Genomic DNA, 6,537 nt, shown 5'->3' with positions numbered 1-6,537 from the left:
CAGACACAATAATAGTAGTCTGCTGATCTGATGATGTGTTTGAATGTATATCTATTACTGTATTTTTATTTTCTCTTCTCGCTAGCACTCATTTTCGCGAGCAAAATACAAAAAAGACGAAAAAAAGAATGCCAAAACACTTCAGTTTAAATGTTACCCCTTTTTTAAATAAAAGCGGTACAGGTAGGTATTTTTGATACTCGCAACTATGAACACTGGGCAGTTTGATGTACGAGATTTTCTTTTGCCTGTTGTTTACATAGTTCATTATTAATAGGTAGATTTAAAAGTTTAGAGAAGAGGACAGTAATGGATTTTCTTACTTACTTTGCAGGCCTAGGCCGGGAAGAAGTCGCATAGTCCATAAACGATAAACTTTCCGTTCGTTTTTTTTAATGTAATGCAAACATTTCCGAGCATGTTTGAGAAAATGATATTTCCTACATTGATTCCGGTTTATGTGTTCCGGGTAGAAATCCGGAGTGAATTTCATTGCTCTGGTACTCACAAGGGATTTCCTCAGTCACAGTAAAATACACGACTATGTTAAAAGACGCATGATGCGAATGAAGCTTCATATCTACCTTCTACGTAAAGAATCGTATGTCGAAATTGCCAAGTCACCTATGTACATTTTTATTGAATTGATATTCAATTATTTTTTATGTGAAAATTACTCCACTAATTTGTTATAATTATTAATACAAAGACCGAACACTCAGAAAAAATTAGAATATACCGTGCCAGACGCTATACCAACTTAAGCTACGGAACGAACCAGCTGACCTCACGAATTTTTTTATGTATCTGTTATCGTGTCTTTGTATTTGGTTTTTTTCCACGACCTTTTAGTCGTAGCGCCTAAAAACGATGAGTAGGAGGCAGCGGCGGAGGTAAAACACTTATTTTGATGAAAATTTTATAATTATTTCAAAACACACAACACATTTCACCGCGAACCAAAAAACAATGAAACAAAAATGTAATTCAAAATACAAAAAGAAACAAAAGTAATTCCAAGTATAAAAATTACATAAAAAAATCTATATGTATAAAAAAGATCTGTCGCCAACAGCGCCATCTATGAGAAACCTTAATCGATTCGAATCCGGCCGGATCGAAGGAATTTTTTTTGAGTGTTCGATGTTTGTATTAATAATTGTCACCGACATACGATACTTTACGTGCGAGGGGTCGATATAATATGATATTGTTTTTTTATTTGATCGAGTATTAGTTATTTCACAATAATTGTTTCGGACGGTGAACGAGAATAGATCGTCAGGTAATATAAAGTTTGGACGGTCAGACACATCCATTATTATTATATTATACAACAGCGCCAGTTGCCAGTCCCCTGTTAGAGGACAAATAAGCTAAATGAAGGGCAAGAATTCTTATGAAAAAATTAGTATTAAAAGAAAATAGGTTATAGTTTAGCAATATTTATATTATTTTTTATTAAATTATTGTGACACAATATAATTTTGAAAAATTTCTTAACAATCAATCAAATTAATAAAATTAGGGGAAATATTGAAAAGAAAAATCTATTCTAAATGTTAAAATTACATTAATATTGTGTAGAAATTTATTTATTAATTTGGCAGTTTTGTTTTTATTTTTATACAGGGTTATTTTTTTTAATACTAACACCTCACATGACTATATTATTAACATCATAAACAACAACGTTTTTTTCAATGATTTTTTTTTAATTCATCAGATTGTACTTGCATACAAAAATAAGTACAGTAATAACTATGTGCAGAACGGGGGTGGAATCATCGCGGAGGATGCTGGCACGTTTGCACTTATTCTACCAAATACAGATCTGAAAAATGTCAGATAGTACAACAAAAACTTGTAATGTAGCATAATTCTTGGGAGGCCGCCGGGGCAAGCACTCTATCGTATAGGAATTATCCAAGGTTCTACTAACAAAGGAAACCAACACGGAGCTTTAACATTGAGCATTTATTATTCGGTTCTATAATAGAATGAACACATGCACTTAACTTTATACTAGAACTTCATTAACTTAATCTAATGACGGCGGCAGGCTGAAAGGTAGGCTTGCGGAGGGAAGGGGGAGCAATTCGCCCGGCCCGGTATAGGTTCTTACCGTAGAAAGCTATCCCGCGAGTGTCGCTCGCTCTGGCTGGCGGCCTTTTATAGTCTCGTCCTCGCTCTCGGCCTCATGTTACTAATATATTCCTGTGAAGTTGTTAGTATTTTAAAAACCACCCTGTAAGTAGTATATTTTAAAATCGCTACATTGATTTATGATAATAAATAAGGGATGGATGTTCGGACTGCAAGAACAAGGAGTTTTGCTTACATCTCTTATGATAAACAGTGTGATAAGAGAGCGTTGTGATTTGAAAGGTGATGTAATGACAGGGATAGAAAATGGAACGATTGCATGTATTGAACATGTGGATAGAAAAATGGCGAAAGGTAGACCTTGACTTACAGATTTTAACATTGATGAAGACTTTTAAACTTGTACTATAGCGTATTGTACTAAGACCATACGGTATCTATAACCTTCTAAGGCTCCGTGTACATTAAAATGTACATGTGGTTCAAACCCGGACAATATTATTTCTATGATCAAGCAAAAGCCTAGGGTATATGATGAAAATACCGCATTCAAATTAAGCGCTAGATATTTTACATAATCATTGAGTGTCTAAAAAAATTAGTTTGATATATGCCGGTTACATTTTTCATACAAAACTAAGGACACACTTGCTATATTTAGTACATATTAATGTACAGACGGCAGCATATCAAGCTGCACATCGACGGATCTTGTTTCGGTTCACTGGAGGCGATATTCAAACTAAAATGTCACTCACTCGGCTAGGGCCCATTGAAAGCCAGCTTTACAGCCTTGTCTTGGTTGTGACTTTAGCTGAATGGAAGCCTTTTGTACACGCCGCAGCCGCACACTTGTCGTTATAGCATTATGTAACTTGTTGTTTAAATGTTTTTATGCTGTTTTTACAATTGGAGAGGATGTGGGTTATATTTGTCTGTTCCGTGTGGGTTATATAAACCTGTTTGACGTAATTCCACTTATGCCGTTCTTCCGTGTGGGGTGCGATTTGTGAGCCGTCTTTTTTTTTTGTGTGACAGAGGGGTGCCTCAGTATCGGTCCCATTTCAATTTGAAGATAATATTCCACTTCTAAGGGTGGCAAACTAGACGATGAATCCAGTTTCGCGCGCAGTTTAAAAATTAAGAAAGCATTTTAATTCTATGGTAGTTTTAGTAAGGCAATATCGATCGATAGGCCTTATCCAGAGTGGCGGCGAGCGCCGGCGCCTGTCTCGAGGCGTATATGACCAGAAATAAAGACGAAATAAGAGCCATCCATCCCTGGCAACTAGGGAATGCAAATTTGTACCATATTTGAAAATTCGGATTTCGAAAACGGATTTCGCAGCGAATCCGGATTTTTTTCGAAATACTATAAGATTTTTATAGATTAGCGATTTACTAGAAAACAAAAAAGTATGTCTTGTATGTTTATTTTGGTGTAAATCCAATTTTAATCTAATTTTCGATAGGTAATTGACATTAGTCTTCTTAAATTTATTTTATAAACTCATTGTATCCCCCTGCTGTGGGCAAAGGCCGCCCTCTCTTTTTCCATTGTTCGCGGTCTTTAACATAGAAAAAACACAAGAACAAAAACGTTTAAAAAATATACCACTTCGTAACTGTCAATAAATATGTAAATAAAATCAAACTTAAGTGTTTAACAATAACCTAATACTTTCTTTCTTTTAAATAAAAAAGATCTTATAATGAAATTGTTTTATCATTTAACCTGCTGAGGATTCTGTTGCACAAAATCTAAAATTTTGTTGCGGAAGCATCAATAAAAATATTTAAAAAAATCCGTATTCGATTTTAAAATCCGGATTTCGAAATCTAGTGTAAATCCCAGAAAATCCGAATGTTTTGAATTACGGATTATCCGGATTGCATTCCCTACTGGCAACTCATCAGGCAAATTGGCCGTATATCACTTTTAAATATCAATTTTCGTTTGCGCTGAATTCACAAATTAGAAATCTGAAATAGTACAGCGCCAACAACTGACCCGTGTGTACGTCTCCATACAATCCAAAAATATTCTGTATGTATTATAACAAAGATAAAATCTCTAACAATGGGGGCTGTTTCATTCGGTGGTGTGGGAAAAACAACAAAACATCTAATTACAAAACAAACGGAATCACATTTCATCAGTAATTATATATTAAATACGCCATTTTTCAATTTTCGTCCATTATAGCAAAGCTCAAGTTAAACTGGTCGATTTGAAGTGAAACAATAGACGACACCTATCAATTGTTTCGAATTGGGGTTGGCCAATCGGAGCCCAGTTGTCACCGTAATGATTTGACAGAATAATTAAATAACATTTCGTCTCTATCTCTGGTTATATACTCGATGAATTAGGGGCCTTGGTCAGAAGTGACAATATTAATCGGGCGCATATGAAAAGATTGTTGCAAATAGAGGAAGCCAAAATTGCATGTCAGAAGCGGAAACAGTAGTGTTAATAATGTAACAACAGCTACAAATCACAATGCAACTATTTCTCTTGGAACATTTGTGTTAAAAAATAGATACTGTAAGTATCTGAAAAAAAAAGGATTAATCTATGCAAAACGAAATTGAAAAGTTCCTTCTATGTAATATACATAAGGCGGCCTTATTAAGTAGCAATCCATGGCTCGGTATAAAAGATAATTGTACATGTGTTCAACTACGGTATAAATAATGTAGTGATTTTAAAGTTCAAACTAAAGTCTTTACTATGTGACACACAAGAGCGGTTACATCAGCGACTTTTGGCTGCGACACAAACGCGCGATTTCACCTCGACACTATACTTCATTTCATATAGCATGGACACGGTGACGTTTGAGATTTGAAGTTTCTAGAGTTGTACTGATGTAAAATCGAACGATAAAAAATCGATTTATATTATCTTGTCGAGATAATTTGTAACGAAGAGAGAATTGATTTAGAGACACTATTTTAAGAACAATTAATAAACAAAATAAAAAGGATTCAATTATTGTGCTATTAAGTTACTAAAAAACTGAACAACAAATAAAAAATCAACAGTAACGAAACAAAATTTGAACAATTACTCAAAAAACTTCACGCAAAGCTTAAAACAAAAGAAAACTACCCGCATTCAAGGTGTATGCACTCGTTATTGAGGCGGGATACTTCGATTTATCGATTCTATGGTGTTAATCTCTATGAATAAAAGATTCCGTTTTACGCATCAAGTAGTTGGGGTAATTTATTTTTATATTGATTTTCTATCTACTTAGTATACTATACTATATAATTTTTACTTAAAATTACAACTGCAACAAATATTGTTTGTTTTTGGTACATTGTAACAAATTTACTATTTCTTTTTGTAACCTGGTTGAGAGCTTATTTATTAATAGTATGTGCGTAACGTAAAAATTGGAAATAGCACCGTACCCATCCCATGTGAAATGGACTATATAGCGATGTATAGGCGGTTCAAAACTTGCATCGCTACAGACGCGCTGCTAAAAGCCTTAATAATTTGTTTAAATACTGTGATTTTTTTTAATTACACGAACTGTTGTTTTTTTCTGCAGTACTTTTTTATAAATTCCAAGCTATAGAGCCTTTCGAGTTTAACGGAAGCAGGCAATAAAAAATATTGGGGTTTCTCAATTATATAACTTAAGCCTTTAAAACGTCACATCATATACTACCAAACCTTAAATCTAAACATTTGGGGTAACTTGGCTAGAAAACGTGAGACTCACTAAACTAACGGATAACTCGCTTATTTAAATCGAATTTTTGTTCGATATATTTCGAACGAATCCACGGTCCTTAATGATGAGATTCCATGGCGGTGACTCAGCGGAAACTACGCCAAAGCCCTGACAGCCCGGTAAATAAGGACGGGTGCGGGTGCAGGCGGCGGCGAGCAACTACCCCCGTTTGAGACTCGGGTTCAATTACCGAATAGTCGAAATTCTCTCTGTTTTGTTATAGATTTATCCACTGACTTTTCGTTATTCGTCACCGCTACTGACATCTAGTGAGAGGTTTTAGAATAACTTTCTCACAGCATCCGGTACCTTTACAAGTATCACAACTGACGCAGATGTCGGTTTTCCATCATATGTATTTATTTAGATTTTTTGTGAAGTAACTCCACTAGTTACGGATTATGAGTACAAAGATCAAACACACAGAAACATTATTATTTTGTTTGTTTGGTGGAGAGATTAAAAATAGTATGCATGCAACATAAAAATTTGAGATGTCACAATACCCATCCTATGTGAAATGGACTGTAATGTAACTTGACTAAATGAAAAATGATTAACATTTTTTTTTATTTACTTTATATTTATACGGCATAAATTTCGAGATCTCACATGTCACATGCCACTGCAGCCCGTCTACAAACGTCTAACAGCTAAAGCGGCGCTGCAACGGCGTTTC

Source organism: Hyposmocoma kahamanoa, unplaced genomic scaffold (assembly GCF_003589595.1).
Source record: "Hyposmocoma kahamanoa isolate Upper Pololo Valley unplaced genomic scaffold, ASM358959v1 77, whole genome shotgun sequence".
NCBI lineage: Eukaryota > Metazoa > Arthropoda > Insecta > Lepidoptera > Cosmopterigidae > Hyposmocoma > Hyposmocoma kahamanoa.
The sequence above is the reverse complement of the archived record's forward strand: the minus strand, read 5'-3'. Positions refer to the sequence as shown.